Below are 17510 nucleotides of genomic sequence, written 5' to 3' on the forward strand. Positions count from 1 at the left end.
TATGGAAACAGAACAAGCATGGCAAGCATTTGTTTAAGAAGATGAAGTTATCCAGACACTTAGACTATCACTTATTTGAAAATTAAACAAACAGACAAACAAAAACTGCAATGACTCAAACTTAAAGCAGGGGTGCATGCAAACTTCAAATATCAGCAATTCAAAGTACAAGCAATTAAGTGACAATACAACCTTTTAGCATCTTCTTTGTTGTTCATCATCCTTCCTAGCCTTGGTGTTCTCTTTGATGATGATGTATATTCCTTCCATGAGATTGATTGTCTTCCTGCAAAGCTATTAGAAGTTGCTTGTTCCTCAAGCACTTTGAGAATTGGTTAGCATGCATCTATGTTTGTAGGCCTCTAAACTTAGATTGGTGTGTGAACACCAAACTTAGTTCCTTGCCATATGCAGCAATTTGGATCATATGCAGAAAACCTCATGTGCTTTTATTAAGAAAATAACTATGAACTAGAAAAAGAACTATGAACTAGAAATTAAACTATTGTTTAAGTAGTTTCCCTGATTGGTTGGAGCTAGTGACTAGTCATGCTGAGGTAGAAATGTGCTTTTAATGAAGTTTTTGGTGGAACACCAAACTTAGAATCTCACATTCACTCTTGAATTGTTTTGGTGTGCAACACCAAACTTAGCTCCTTGCAATACAGATAAATCTACTTAACTCTTTTATTGAAATAACTAGAAAAGAAAAACTACCTTTGGTTGGGTTGCCTCCCAACAAGCGCTTCTTTAACGTCATTAGCTTGACATGCTGTTCCTGACTTTCTTCCTCTTCTTCCAGTTTGTTAAGAGGAATGACTTCAAGTGGATAAAGGAGCTAGTTAGTGCCCCTTGTTGTGAATGCTTCTTTCCAGCAAGCTTTCCCTTGTGATTGGCTTGAGTGAACTTGCTTGTTGGCTCAGGAGTTGGATTGTTCTTCGACCTTCTCTTCTTCATGGATGTGATCCTTTGTTTCTCGGTCACAATCCTCATTTTGGTGCTTGTTTCTACTGCCTTCACATCCTTGATCTCAGAACTTGGTTGTTGTTGGACAGTTGGAGTATCCTGTTCATCAAAAGCTTCCTGAATTTGTGGTTCAATGAACCCTTCCTCTTTGCAACTCTCTGTGTCATTGGAGTGTGATCTCCCTTGATTGACTTTCTCCCTTTCTTGTTCTTCTGATTCCTCCCTTGGGTTTGCCATGGTATCACTAGAAGAATTGTGGGTAGGGATTTGCTTTGATAGATATTCAATTTGTGCTTCTAGCTTTTGAATGGCAGCACCTTGATTTTGTAAGTTGGATATCACTTCTTCCTTAAAGCCTTTCAAATCGGCCACATCTCTGCCCATAGTTGCAATCATTCCTTCTATCCTGTTTAATTGATCTTGAAATTGTTGGTTCGGATTGGGTTGATGAGGTTGATTATCTTGGCTGTGATATGGTGGCTGGGAGTATGTGTTTTGTGTGGGCTGATAGAGTCTTTGGTTGGAGTGTTGGTAGTGGTATGACTCTTGTGTGTAGTGGAATGAGTCTTGTGGATAGTGAAATGAATTGTATGAATTTGAGAAGGAATTTTGTGCTGAGAAATGCTCAAGTGATGAAGAATTTGGATATGTAAAACTAGGAGGTGAGGTTGGATAATTCAGAGGTGATGGCTCTTGATGAATGGGGTGTGAATAAGTGAAATCTCTTTGGTTTTGATCTTCCCAGCCACAACTTGAGTAGTGATCAAATTCACCAAAACATGGACCATTTTGTGGCTCTGGGAAGTACCCCGTTTCCTGTTCCTGATACTCCCACCCACCATGAGCATAATAACATGAATCATTCTGTGGTGGTGGAGAGTTTCTCATGAATTTTGATTGACCAAAAGATGATGGATACTCCTTTCTTTTTTGCAATGTGCTCAGTCTCAAACAATACTCATCCAAAGATAGTGGAAATTCCATAGTGAGGCAATATCACAAACAGCTAGTGGTTAGTATGCTAACAAGTGAATAAGCAAAGAAAACAAATTAAAATTTGCAGAAATTAGCAGTAATAAACTGAAACAAAAACTATTAACAAAAGAAAAGAAAAATTGCTCAATCTAGTTAACTTCCAATTGGAGAATTGTCAATCGAAAACCAATCCCCGGCAACGGCGCCATAAACTTGGTGCGCATAAACTTGTTATGCTACGATTTAGGAAATTGCACGATCGGCAAAATTCCTTCCGGCAAGTGCACCGGTTATCGTCAAGTAAAAACTCACAATAGAGTGAGGTCGAATCCCACAAGGATTGGTTGAGTGAGCAATTCGGATTAGAAGTATGTTCTAGTTGAGCGGAATCAAGATTTAGATGAGAATAGCGGAATGTAAAATAGCATGAATTAAAGAGCGAGAAGCTAAATTGCTGAAATTAAAAGGGATGGGGGTGATTGCATGAATTTAATTGCAGAATGTAAAGAGAAAGTGGTAAATCAGAAATGGGGAGTTCATTGGGTGTTAGGAGATATTGAGATCTCCGAATCAAAACAACTTTTATCCCTTCCTCAACCAATGCATTCATTGAATTTGCTTGGCAATCTTATATGATTGGATCCCAATCCCTTGGCTCACCAATTCTCTCTAAAAACGAACAAATTCCCAATCCCTTGGTTTAAATGTTCATAAGAAGAGATGATGCTCGATCACTGATTATACCACACAGTTTCATGAACCACAATTTGGTAGGATTACATGTCACAATATCCATCCAAACCCCAATCCAATTCACTGTGAGAAAGCTTCTCTAGCATGAATCCTCCATTCCATTCCCAAGGTTCCGAAGGATTCCAATTATGGGTAGTTTCTTTCCCAAGACAACTACCCAATGGAATTAGATCGAAAAGCTTTCTAACAAAATTCAAGAGAAAAGATTGAAGAAGAAGATAAAACTATTATTGATTCATTGAATTACAATAGAGCTCCCTAACCCAATGAAAGGGGGTTTAGTGAGTCATAGCTCTGAATTCAATTACAAAGAAAATGAAAACTAGCTAAAAGTGAAAGTAAAAGTCCCCTCTCAGGGGCTGGATTCCCCTCCAATCCCCCTCATCCTTAAATGCAGAAACTAAGGCCTTTAAATAGGCTCCCTAAATTACAAAATGAAAATGAAATTCAAAGCAAATTACAATCAAATGAAAATAAACTATTCTAGATGATTCTTGTGGCCTTGATTTGGTGTTGTTGATGGGCCTTGCTTGCTTGAAGGGCTGAGTGACATAATTGATCCAAAAAGGATAATGATCCATTAAACTACACTCAAATGTTGCACCCCTTTCTTGAGTCGTCACTTTGTTCTCTTGTCAACCTTGCCAATTTGATGCCAAATATAGACAATTATACCTCGTTGGAAAGCTAGGGATGTCAGCTTTCTAACGCAACTGGAAGCACCTCAATTGGATCTCTACAACTCGAGTTATACTCCATGGAAGGTGAAAAGGTCAGCTGGCCTGATTGCATGTTGGTACTATGCTCTTCTATGCACATTACGGGGCTGTTTTCTCCCTCAATTTTTAGTATCCACCATGCATGCCATATATGCTTGGAAAGCTCTAGATGTCTTCTTTCCAATGCATTTTGAATCACCTCATTTGGAGTTTTGTAGCTCAAGTTATTTATGTTTGAAGAAGGCATGGTCAAGCTGTTCCATATAACACGTTTAAGCTTCAGTTTAAGGTTAAACTGAAGCTTAAACGTGGAAATGGAAAAGGTAGCCCTGGAGGTCGAACACGTTTAAGCTCCAGTTTGAGGTCAAACTGGAGCTTAAACGTGGAAATGGAGAGAGCAACCCTGGAGGAGAAAACTTGGTCGAACACGTTTAAGCTCCAGTTTGAGGTCAAACTGGAGCTTAAACGTGGAAATGGCTCCCTGGTGCTTTTCCCATTCTGGCGTTTAACCTCCAGTTTGAGGTCAAACTGGAGGTTAAACGTGGAACTCCTTCCTGAGTGGCATTATCATTCTGGCGTTTAACCTCCAGTTTGAGGTCAAACTGGAGGTTAAACGTGGAATGCTTCTTTGGTGAGACTTTTCATTCTGGCGTTTAACCTCCAGTTTGAGGTCAAACTGGAGGTTAAACTTCAATTCCAGCATTTCTTAGCCTTCATGATTCTGGCGTTTAAGCTCCAGTTTAGGCTTAAACTGGAACTTAAACTCCACATGTGATATTCAAGCTTCCTTTATTGATTTTGTTGCTTCCTTGCCTAGCCTCTTCTTCCCTGAAATCATCCAAACAATTGCATCAAAGTCTTGCTAAAATTCATGAGAATTCTTCCATTCATAGCATTCAAGGAATATAACTAAAAACTCATGGAATTTGCATCAAAATCTTCATGTTTGAATGATTTAAGACAAGCATGACTATTTGGCCCAAATGATTACTTAAGGCTCAAGAAAATGCATAAAACAACTAAAAATAACAGAAAAATGCTAGTGAAACTAGCCTAAGATAGAATTCAAGTTCTTCGGGGAGCTTTCTTTTGGAATTTTCATAATAGTTTTCAGAGAGCTTTTGGCATAGAGTGATCTTTAATTTCTTTGTTTTCATTGCTTTCAATTTCAATTACACTTGTCTTGGATCTTGGATTGGAGAATTGAAGAAATTCTGTTTCAATCTCAATCTTGGATCTCTCTGTTTCTTTACTGTTAATTGAATTTCATTTTCGGTTAATTGCTCTTCATCTATTCTCTTTGCAATTTACAATTCCCTTGCAATTGTTTTTATTGGATCTAGGAAGGCATTGAGATCTAGACTTAGTTTTCTAGTCTCTGGGTCCTGAGATCCAAATCTCCAATTTACATTCTGTTTCTTGCTTTCCATGTTCATTTACTTTTCTGCTATAAGATCCGATCCAATCCCAATTCCCTTTTACTCTTCTGTTTGATGCAATTTAACTTTTTCTTATTTAATTTCTGCAAATCCACGTCCCAATCCCCTTTACATTTCAAGCAATTTACATTCCTTGCACTTTAAGATTTCGCAATTTACATTTCTTGCACTCTAAGTTTCTGCCATTTAATTTCTTGTTCCTTAAGATTCAGCAATTTAATTTCCTGCTCTCTTTACTTTCATGCAATTTACATTCTGCAAATCACAAATCATCCAACCAACACTCGATTCGCTTGACTAAATCAACCACTAAACTAAAATTGCTCAATCCTTCAATCCCTGTGGGATCGACCTCACTCCCGTGAGTTTTTATTACTTGATGCGACCCGGTACACTTGCCGGTTAGATTTGTGTGTTTTGGGAGAAATTAATTTTTCACCAAAATACTCATCAAGTTTTTGGCGCCGTTGCCGGGGATTGATTAGATTGACAATGATTAAGTGAGGTGGTGATCTAGATCAAGCAATTTTTCTTTTCTGTTTCTTTAATTTTTGACTTGCACACTAACTGTTTGAGACTTTGTCTCTACTAACCCCCACTGCACTCAAGCTACAGAATGCTCTGTGCATCTTTGCTGTTTTGGTTGTATGACATGAACCAGGAGAGAGTTCTCCACCTCTGAAATTTCTGAAGAAGGGCACCAAGAAATGGAGGAGACAGTAAGGAAGTCCATAGTGAGAGGAGAAAAGCTGAGGCACTATGATTTTCAGCCTCCATGATCAAAGAATGAAGGATGTCAAGCTAGTGACAATAAAGAAGTGCTTTGTTGGGAGGCAACCCAACCTGAGGTAACTTTCTTTTCATAGCTATTTCAATAAAAAGGTTAATTAGTTTTATCTATAATGCAAGAAGCTATGTTTGGTGTTGCACACCAAAACAATCTAAAGGAGAATGAAGGATTCTAAGTTTGGTGTTCCACCAAAATCCCATCATAAAACACATTCTCACTTTTTGCATAATGCTGGCTTCAAGCATGTTGGATGAACTAGTTAACTATTCTGCTGTTTCCTAATTTTCAGTTTTATTGCTTTTGAAAAAGAAAAAAAAAAGAAAAAGAGTTTCACACATGGTTAATTCAATGCATGAGAACCATTGGCAAGGTACTAAGTTTGATGTTCCCACACCAAAGTAAGTTCAAAAAGCCCGCAAATAAATCATGAAAATTAACCATTGTTTCCAAGTGCTTGGGGAACAAGCAACTTTCAATATCATTGCAGAATGTCATACAAGCTTTTGGAGGTTTGAACATCATCAAAAAGGAGAAAGATGAACAGGAAGGTCAGCAACAATGATGATGAGAAAAAGGAAAGCAATTGAACTCCAACAGGTTGTATTGTTAAGTGATTATTCTACATCAAATATTGCTGTGATTGAAAGTTGGATTGTATCCTTAATTGCCCTGCCTGTCTGCATAGTATAGTTTTTTTTATATACCCCTGCCTGCATGCATAGCATAGTTTTTCTTTATAATTCAATAAGCAAGATGTTTGATCATTCACAACATTCTTATCTTCAGAACTTGTTTGCACTCAATTTTCAAGAATGCATCACATGAAAGTTCTTTGAAAAGAAGGATTGAGGAATTAAACAATTTTGAGGCAAGCAAAAGATTTGGAGAAGTGGTGGTTCTAGTTGTATGATTATGTATTGAGGTTGCATGCTTGTGAAAACTTGCATGGGAGCTCATAGGCGGGACATGAAGTTCAAAGAAGTATTGTAGAGATTCTCAAAAATCTATTGATCCAAGAAGCAGCAAACAAAACAAAAGAAAGAAAAGAAAATACAAAAACAAAAAGAACATGGCCCAAGGCTCTGAGCATCAATTACTAGGCAGAAAAAGAAAGAAAGAAACAAAAACTCAAAGAGTTGTTATCCTAGTAAATGCTTGTGGTTGAAGTGTGTCAAGGAAAGAGGCTTGAGCAAGTAAATCCTTAGGGGTGCTTTAACACCTAATACCTTAAAACCAACTGGTTTAGGAGTATTGATTGAAAGCTTATCTAAAGAGCCGCTTTGAGACATGACACTTAGAGTCAAGGCCAAAGCAAAGAAACTATAAGCTGCTTCAAGGTGATTACATATAAAGAGATCCCCATGATACCATTTGGATGAAAATCCTAAGACCTAAGACTCCCAATATGTAAGGACTAGTGAGCACTGAAGCCCTTGCATGAGCATATGATTTAGAATTCACCCCACTGATACTTGATCACTTCACTCACTGCACTTTACAATTGTTCCTCAATCCATCTTAATTGAAAGAATCTCTAAGCATAATTCTTTTCTTGCTTGGGGACAAGCAAGCTTTAAGTTTGGTGTTGTGATGACAAGTCATCCTAGCCTATTTTAACTAGTCTTTTTCTTTTGTTTTCATTAGAATTATGCACTTTCTTGAACCATAAGCAAGCTAATTGAGTAGATTTTCATGTTTCCCTTGATTGAATCAACCATGTATAATTTCATGCCATTTCATGAGGTTTTATGCTATAATTGTTGCATATTATGATAGAATGAATATCTCATGATTTTGAGCATAGCTTTGATGAGTTTGGTTGATTAATTATAGGTGAAGAAAGCTTGGAGAAAGGTTGAAGTAAGAAGGAATAGCTAGGAGTAAAGAGAAGACAATGGAATAAGTGAAATTGAACCAGGAAGCAAAAAGCTGGACCTAAAGTTAGCATCAAACTTTTGCACAAACTTTTGGTTGAAAAGTTAGCCCCAACGTTAGCCCCCTAACTTGGAGGCTAACGTTGGAACTTGAAAATCACTCCCTGGGTATCAAAAGTTTGCGCCAACGTTAGCCCCCTAACTTTGAGGCTAACGTTGGCACATGAAATTCTCCCCTGGGCACCAAAAGTTTGCGCCAACGTTAGCCCCCTAACTTTGAGGCTAACGTTGGCACATGAAATTTTCCCCTGGGAACCAAAAGTTTGCGCCAACGTTAGCCCCCTAACTTTGAGGCTAACGTTGGCTCATGAACATCACAAGGAGGAGCAAAAGTTTGCGCCAACGTTAGCCCCCTAACTTGGTGGCTAACGTTGGCGCCACAAGCACACAGGGCAAGGCCAACGTTAGGGTCAAAGTTAGACCCCTAACGTTGGCACCAACGTTCATATCAGCAAATTTTGTGGGCTGCTATGAAAAGTTGGAGCCAAAGTTAGACCCCTAACTTTAGCTCCAACTTTTGGTCCAACTTTTGCAAAACTCCAACCCGGTTCAATTGGTTCAATTCGGTTCTTCTCCAAACTTCAAGAGCAATCAACCAAGGCCTCTTTCAACCCAATTCCACCAAGAGCAAAGGCCCAACTCAAGGCTTGAAGATCATTTTGAAGAAAGTGTATAAATAGGATAGAATTCAAGTTCTTCGGGGAGCTTTCTTTTGGAATTTTCATAATAGTTTTCAGAGAGCTTTTGGCATAGAGTGATCTTTAATTTCTTTGTTTTCATTGCTTTCAATTTCAATTACACTTGTCTTGGATCTTGGATTGGAGAATTGAAGAAATTCTGTTTCAATCTCAATCTTGGATCTCTCTGTTTCTTTACTGTTAATTGAATTTCATTTCCGGTTAATTGCTCTTCATCTATTCTCTTTGCAATTTACAATTCCCTTGCAATTGTTTTTATTGGATCTAGGAAGGCATTGAGATCTAGACTTAGTTTTCTAGTCTCTGGGTCCTGAGATCCAAATCTCCAATTTACATTCTGTTTCTTGCTTTCCATGTTCATTTACTTTTCTGCTATAAGATCCGATCCAATCCCAATTCCCTTTTACTCTTCTGTTTGATGCAATTTAACTTTTCCTTGTTTAATTTCTGCAAATCCACGTCCCAATCCCCTTTACATTTCAAGCAATTTACATTCCTTGCACTTTAAGATTTTGCAATTTACATTTCTTGCACTCTAAGTTTCTGCCATTTAATTTCTTGTTCCTTAAGATTCAGCAATTTAATTTACTGCTCTCTTTACTTTCATGCAATTTACATTCTGCAAATCACAAATCATCCAACCAACACTCGATTCGCTTGACTAAATCAACCACTAAACTAAAATTGCTCAATCCTTCAATCCCTGTGGGATCGACCTCACTCCCGTGAGTTTTTATTACTTGATGCGACCCGGTACACTTGCCGGTTAGATTTGTGTGTTTTGGGAGAAATTAATTTTTCACCAAAATACTCATCAAAAGGTTGGATCGGCATGAACAGAAAGCAAAGCTAAGAGAGCGTCGTAACAAACGCCGATTCACATACCTCAAGGAGCTACTTAAGGGAAAATACAGAGACTCAGACACCCTGGACTCCACTTCCTTTATCAGCACAGGGAGCCATGACGGTCCCAACTGTGGGGATACTACTACCAGCCCACCTTTGTTCCTAACAGATGGCACCGAGGACGGTGCAAAGCCTTAAGTGTGGGGAGGTCGGTCAGTACCTGACTTCCGGAGGTAATTTCTCTTCCCTAACACCAATAAAATAGGTTATTTAGTTAGTTTTTCTTTTGTAGAATAGGATAAATTGCATAGTAATAGATTAGTTGCATGCATGTTCTACTTGATTGAAAAGACAATAAGTTTCTTCTAAGACCCATTTTTAGAACAAAATTTCACTAATTTTAATTAAAACCTTTATGTTAAATCTGCTTGAAGTTGTATTTGGAACATGATTTTTGAGCTAAAGAACACACAACCTGTGAGACTTTGAGCCTTTATACATGGTTACATTATTTAACCATAATTATGTTGTTCTTGTGTGTTTACTTCTCTATGATTGTAATCTGTATTTTGTTTCATCCTATATGTCCAATGTTTAATATATTTATATGCTTGAACATGATTGAGGCCATTATTTGTTTAGCTCACCTATCCAAATTAAGCCTACCCTTTCAATTACCTTTGTTAGCCACTTTTAGCTTTTAAATCCCATTTGTTCTTTATTTTACCACATCACTAGCCTTAAGCGGAAAAAAACAATTATATATCCCAATTGAATCTTTGGTTAGTAATGAGCGGATAATTTATACGCTTTTTGGCATTGTTTTTAGTATGTTTTTAGTATATTTTAGTTTGTTTTTATTATATTTTTATTAGTTTTTAAATAAAAATCACTCTTCTGGACTTTACTATGAGTTTGTGTATTTTTCTGTGATTTCAGGTATTTTCTGGCTGAAATTGAGGGACTTGAGCAAAAATCTGATTTAGAGGCTGAAAAAGGACTGCAGATGCTGCTGGATTCTGACCTCCCTACACTTAAAGTGGATTTTCTGGAGCTACAGAAGCCCAATTGGCGCGCTCTCAATTGCGTTGGAAAGCAGACATCCTGGGCTTTCCAGCAATATATAATAGTACTTACTTTGCCCGAGATTTGATGGCCCAAATAGGCATTCCAAGTTAGCTCAAGAATTCTGGCGTTTAACTCCAAAACTGGCAGAAAAGCTGGAGTTAAACGCCCAAACTGGCACAAAAGCTGGCGTTTAACTCCAAGAAAAGTCTCTACACATGGAAACTTCAATGCTTAGCCCAAGCACACACCAAGTGGGCCCGGAAGAAGATTTCTGCATTAATTACTGATTTCTGTAAATCCTAGGCTACTAGTTCTCTATAAATAGGACCTCATACTTTGAATCTTTGAGAAGTCTTATGCTATCTTAGACACGTTTGGGGGCTGGCCTCACGGCCATGCCTAGATCTTGTTCTTTTGTATTCTCAACGGTGGAGTTTCTACACACCATAGATTAAGGTGTGGAGCTCTGCTGTTCTTCATGAATTAATACAAGTACTATTGTTTTTCTATTCAACTCAAGTCTATTTCTTCTCCAAGATATTCATTCGTTCTTCAACTTGATGAATGTGATGATCCGTGACACTCATCATCATTCTCACCTATGAACATGTGCCTGACAACCACCTCTGTTCTACTAGCAATGGCTTGAATGCGTATCTCTTGGGTTTCTAATCTAAGATTGGAACCTTCGTGGTATAGGCTAGAATTATTGGCTGCCATTCCTGAGATCCAGAAAGTCTAAACCTTGTCTGTGGTATTTCGAGTAGGATCTGGGAAGGGATGACTGTGACGAGCTTCAAACTCGCGATTGTGGGGCGTGTGACAGACGCAAAAGGATCAATGGATCCTATTCCGACATGATCGAGAACCGACAGCTGATTAGCCGATGTTGTGACAGAGCATCAGGACCATTTTCACTGAGAGGACGGGATGTAGCCATTGACAACGGTGATGCCCAACATAAAGCTTGCCATGGAAAGGAATATGAATGATTGGAAGAAGGCAATAGGAAAGCAGAGGTTCAAGGGGAACAAAGCATCTTCATACGCTTATCTGAAATCCACCAATGAATTACATAAGTATCTCTATCTTTATTTTATGTTTATTTTCATCACCTTAAACTCCATAACCATTTGAATCCGCCTGACTGAGATTTATAAGATGACCATAGCTTGCTTCAAGCCGACAATCTTCGTGGGATCGACCCTTACTCACGTAAGGTTTATTACTTGGACGACCCAGTGCACTTGCTGGTTAGTTGTGCGGAATTGTGACAAAGTGTGATTCACGTTTAAGAGCTCCAAGTCTTTGGCGCCATTGTCGATGATCACAATTTCGTGCACCAAGTTTTTGGCGCCGTTGCCGGGGATTGTTCGAGTTTGGACAACTGATGGTTCATCTTGTTGCTTAGATTAGGTATCTTTTCTTCAGAATTTTTAAGAATGAATTCTAGAGTTTCAAGGTGATGTTCCCACCATCACAAAAGCTGATTGATTCTCATCAATTTAGCTATTGAATGTAATGTCCTGCTGAAGCTTGGCCAAACATGTCTAATCCTTTTTAGACTGAAGCTTTAGACTAACATTGCATGATTCCTGGAATTCTTATTAAAAGTTTTGATTCTCTTTATTTTCTTTTCTATATAAGTTTCGAAAATCACAAAAAAATTTATAAAACCATAAAAATAAAAAAATATTTTATGTTTCTTGTTTGAGTCTAGTATCAACTTTTAAGTTTGGTGTCAATTGCATGACTTTCTTCTTGCATTTTTTGAATTTATACATATTGTTCTTCATTGATCTTCAAGTTGTTCTTGATGATTTCATTGCTCTGATCTTTAAATTCTCTTGTTTAGTGTGTTTTGTTGTTTTTCATATGGATTTTTACATTGTTATAGTCCTTAGTATACAAACTTTTAAGTTTGGTGTCTTACATGCATTGTTTATTTGTTCTTAGTTGCATTTTTATTGTTTCTCATCATCAAAAATGCAAAAATATTTTTCAAAACTATGTCTTTTCAAGTCAATAATACAGAGAATTGAAGATTCAGAACATTCAGCAAAGGAATCAAACAGAAAAAGCTGGGCGTTCAAAACGCCCAGTGAAGAAGGAAAACTGGCGTTTAAAGGCCAGCCAAGGTACCTGGCTGGGCGTTTAACACCCAAAAAGGTAGAGATTTGGGCGTTAAACGCCAGAATGGGCACCATTCTGGGCGTTTAACGCCAGGATGACACTAGAGGGAAGATTTTGTTTTTAATTCACATTTTTTTCAAGTTTTCATAATTTTTCAAAATCAAATCTTTTTCAAATCATATCTTTTCAATCATATCTCTTTCAAAATCAATTTCTTTCCATTTTATATTTATTTTTACTATTTTCAAAAATCCTTGCTTCAATTCAAGATTTACTTCAAAAATTTTCAAGTTATTACTTGCCTATTAAGAAAGGATCAAACTTTAAATTTTAGAATCATATCTTTTAATTTCTTGTTAGTCAAGTAATCAACTTTATTTTTTTTAAAAAAATTTCTTTTTCTAAATTTATTTTTAATCATATCTTTTCAGTCATATCTTTTCAATCACATCTTTTTCAAAATTAATTTTCAATCATATCTTTTTAATTTCTAATTTCAAAATCTTTTTCAAAAACCACTTTTTTTCTTTCCCAATCTTAGTTTTCGAAAATCTCAATCAAATTTTCAAATTTCTTTTTAATTATTTCAAAATCTTTTTAAATTATTTTCGAAAATTCTTCCCATCTTCTCACATCCTTCTATTTAAAGGACTAAGACTCCTCATCAAGGTGCAATTCGAACTCTGTCCCTCTTGATAAGTTTGAATTCCCTCTTCTCCACCTCCTCCTTCTATTCTTCTTTTCCTCTGACACCTCAAGGAATCTCTATACTGTGACATAGAGGATTCCCTATTTTCTTGTTCTCTTCTCTTTCATATGAGCAGGAACAAAGATAAAGGCATACTTGTTCAAGCTGATCCTGAACCTGAAAGGACCTTGAAGAGAAAGCTAAGAGAAGCTAAAGAACAATTCTCTTTAGAGGGCCTAACAGAACTCTTCAAAGAAGAAGAAACCATGGCAGCCGAAAACAGCAACAATGCAAGGAAGGTGCTTGGTGACTTTACTGCACCTACTCCTGATTTCTATGGGAGAAGCATCTCTATCCCTGCCATTGGAGCAAACAACTTTGAGCTTAAGCCTCAATTAGTTTTTCTAATGCAACAAAATTACAAATTTCATGGACTTTCATTGGAAGATCCTCATCAGTTCTTAGCTGAATTCCTGCAAATTTGTGACACTGTCAAGACCAATGGGGTTGACCCTGAAGTCTACAGACTTATGCTCTTTCCTCTTGCTGTAAGAGACAGAGCTAGAACATGGTTGGATTCACAACCTAAGGAAAGCCTGAACTCTTGGGAAAAGCTAGTCAATGCCTTCTTGGCAAAGTTCTTTCCACCTCAAAAATTGAGTAAGCTTAGAGTGGAAGTCTAAACCTTCAGACAGAAGGATGGTGAGTCCCTCTTTGAAGCTTGGGAGAGATACAAGCAATTGATCAGAAGGTGCCCTTCTGACATGCTTTCAGAATGGAGCATCATAGGAATCTTCTATGATGGTCTGTCTGAACTATCCAAGATGTCATTAGATAGCTCTGCTGGAGGATCTCTTCATCTGAAGAAGATGCCTGCAGAAGCTCAAGAACTCATTGAAATGGTTGCAAATAACCAATTCATGTACACTTCTGAAAGGAATCCTGTGAATAATGGGACAACTCAGAAGAAAGGAGTCCTTGAGATTGATACTCTGAATGTCATATTGGCTCAGAATAAAATATTGACCTAACAAGTCAATATGATTTCTCAGAGTCTGTCTGAAATGCAAGCAGCAACAGACAGTACTAAGGAAGCTTCCTCTGAAGAAGAAGCTTATGATCCTGAAAACCCAGCAATGGAAGAGGTGAATTACATGGGAGAATCCTATGGAAACACCTATAATCCTTCATGGAGAAATCATCTAAATCTCTCATGGAAGGATCGACAGAGACCTCAACAAGGTTTCAACAACAACAATGGTGGAAGAAATAGGTTTAGTAATGGCAAGCCTTTTCCATCATCTTCTCAGCAACAGACAGAGAATTCTAAGCAGAGCCCCTCTGACTTAACAACCATTGTCTCTAATCTAATCAAAACCAGTCAAAGTTTCATGACTGAAACAAGGTCCTCCATTAGAAATTTGGAGGCACAATTGGGTCAGCTGAGTAAGAAAATTACTAAACTCCCTCCTAGCACTCTTCCAAGCAATACAGAAGAAAATCCAAAAAGAGAGTGCAAGGCCATAACCACATCTCACATGGCCGAACTTGGAGAGGAGGAAGAGGCAGTGATTCCCATTGAGGAAGACCTCAATGGACGCCCACTGACCTCCATGGAGTTCCCTAATGAGGAACCATGGGAATCTGAGGCTCATTCTGAGACCATAGAGATTCCATTGAATTTACTTCTGCCTTTCATAAGCTCTGATGAGTATTCTTCCTCTGAAGAGGATGAAGATGTTACTGAAGAGTAAGTTGCTAAGTACCTTGGAGCAATCATGAAGCTAAATGCCAAGTTATTTGGTAATGAGACTTGGGAGAATGAACCTCCATTGCTCATCAAAGAACTGGATGACTTGACTAGGCAGAGATTACCTCAAAAGAGACAGGACCCTGGAAAGTTCTCAATCCCTTGTACCATAGGCACCATGACCTTTGAGAAGGCTCTATGTGACCTAGGGTCAAGCATAAACCTTATGCCTCTCTCTATAATGGAGAAGCTAGGGATCATTGAGGTACAAGCTGCAAGAATCTCACTAGAGATGGAAGACAATTCAAAGAAACAGGCTTATGGACTTGTAGAGGATGTCTTGGTAAAGGTTGAAGACCATTACATCCCTGCTGATTTCATAGTCCTAGAGACTGGGAAGTGTATGGATGAATTCATCATCCTTGGCAGACCCTTCCTAGCCACAGCAAAAGCTGTGATTGATGTTGACAGAGGAGAATTGATCATTCAAGTGAATGGAGACTCCCTTGTGTTTAAAGCTCAAGGATATCCCTCTGTCACCATGGAGAGGAAGCATGAAGAGCTTCTCTCAATACAGAGTCAAACAGAGCCTCCACAGTCAAACTCTAAGTTTGGAATTGGGAGGCCACAACCAAACTTTAAGTTTGGTGTTGAACCCCCACATTCAAACTCTAAGTTTGGTGTTGGGAGGTTCCAACATTGCTCTGAACATCTGTGAGGCTCCATGAGAGCCACTGTCAAGCTATTGACATTAAAGAAGCGCTTGTTGGGAGGCAACCCAATCGTTACTATTCTATGTTAAATTTCTATTTTTCTTTGTTATTTTATATTTTCTGTAGGTTGATGATCATGTGAAGTCACAAAAACAATTGAAAAAGTAAAAACAAAGTGAAAAACAGAATGAAAAATAGAACACCCTGGAGGAGAAACTTACTGGCATTTAAACGCCAGTAAGGGTAGCAGAATGGGCGTTAAACGCCCAGTCTGGCACCATTCTGGGCGTTTAACGCCAGAAAAGGGCACCAGACTGGCGTTTAACGCCAAGAATGGGCAAGAAGCTGGCGTTAAACGCCAGAAATGGGTAGCAGCCTGGCGTTTAATGCCAGGATTGGCAGAAAGGGGCGTTTTGCATGCCACATGGTGCAGGGATGAGAAATCCTTGACACCTCAGGATCTGTGGACCCCACAAGATCCCCACCTACCCCACCTCTCTCTCTCTTCTTCACCCATTCACCAATCACCTCAATACCTCTTCCCCAAAAATCCCTCACCTATCAAATCCCACCATTCTCTTCACCACTCACATCCATCCTTCATAAAACCCCACCTACCTCACCATTCAAATTCAAACCACTTTCCCTCCCAAACCCACCCTCTATAGCCGAACCATACACACCCCTCTCACCCCTACATAAACCCATCTTCACTCATTCATTTTCACACAACCTAAACAACACTTCTCCCCCTTGGCTGAATCACAAAGCCTACTCCATCTCCTCTATTTCTTCTTCTTCTACTCTCTTCTTTCTTCTTTTGCTCGAGGACGAGCAACCTTCTAAGTTTGGTATGGTAAAAGCTATATCTTTTCGTTTTTCCATAACCATTTATGGCACCAAAGGCCGGAGAAACCTCTAGAAAGAGGAAAGGGAAGGCAAAAGCTTCCACCTCCGAGTCATGGAAGATGGAGAGATTCCTCTCAAGGGTGCATCAAGACCACTTCTATGATGTTGTGGCCAAGAAGAAGGTGATCCCCGAGGTCCCTTTCAAACTCAAAAAGAATGAGTATCCGGAGATCCGACATGAGATCCGAAGAAGAGGTTGGGAAGTTCTCACCAACCCCATTCAACAAGTCGGAATCTTAATGGTTCAAGAGTTCTATGCCAATGCATGGATCACCAAGAACTATGATCAAAGTGTGAACCCGGACCCCAAGAATTGGCTTACAATGGTCCGAGGGAAATACTTGGATTTTAGTCCAGAAAATGTAAGGTTGGCATTCAACTTGTCCATGATGCAAGGAGATGCATACCCCTACACTAGAAGGGTCAACTTTGATCAAAGGTTGGACCAAGTCCTCATGGACATATGTGAAGAGGGCGCTCAATGGAAGAGAGACTCAAGAGGGAAGCTGGTTCAACTAAGAAGGCATGACCTCAAGCCCGTGGCTAGGGGATGGTTGGAGCTCATCCAACGCTCAATTATTCCCACTAGCAACCGGTCCGAAGCTACTATAGACCGGGCTATCATGATACATAGCATCATGATTGGAGAGGAAGTGGAAGTTCATGAGGTTATATCCCAAGAACTCTACAAGGTGACGGACAAGTCCTTTCCTTTGGCAAGGTTAGCCTTCCCTCATCTCATTTGTCACCTTTGCAATTCGGTTGGAATTGACATAGAGGGAGACATTCTTATTGATGAGGACAAACCCATCACTAAGAAAAGGATGGAGAAAACAAGAGAACCTCATCAAGAGCATGAGAAAATTCCTCATCATGAAATCCATGAGATACCTCAAGGGATGCATCTTCCTCCACAAAACTATTGGGAGCAAATCAACACCTCCCTAGGAGAATTGAGTTCCAACATGGGACAACTAAGGGTGGAACACCAAGAGCATTCCATCCTCCCCCATGAAATTAGAGAAGATCAAAGAACCATGAGAGAGGAGCAACAAAGGCAAGGAAGAAACATTGAGGAGCTCAAGCACTCCATAAGATCTTCAAGAGGAAGAACAAGCCGCCATCACTA

At 38.8% G+C, this 17510-nt stretch overlaps 1 non-coding gene across 1 annotated transcript; it reads right to left on the reverse strand.

The window, feature by feature from the left end:
• Positions 1–13671: 13671 nt before the first annotated feature.
• On the reverse strand, positions 13672–13779 carry LOC148545289 (small nucleolar RNA R71). The gene has a single exon (XR_015901915.1). It is a non-coding gene; the product is annotated as a small nucleolar RNA R71 (small nucleolar RNA).
• Positions 13780–17510: the final 3731 nt, after the last annotated feature.

Source organism: Arachis ipaensis, chromosome B9 (genome assembly GCF_059453495.1).
Source record: "Arachis ipaensis isolate K30076 ecotype BB chromosome B9, ASM5945349v1, whole genome shotgun sequence".
Lineage (NCBI taxonomy): Eukaryota > Viridiplantae > Streptophyta > Magnoliopsida > Fabales > Fabaceae > Arachis > Arachis ipaensis.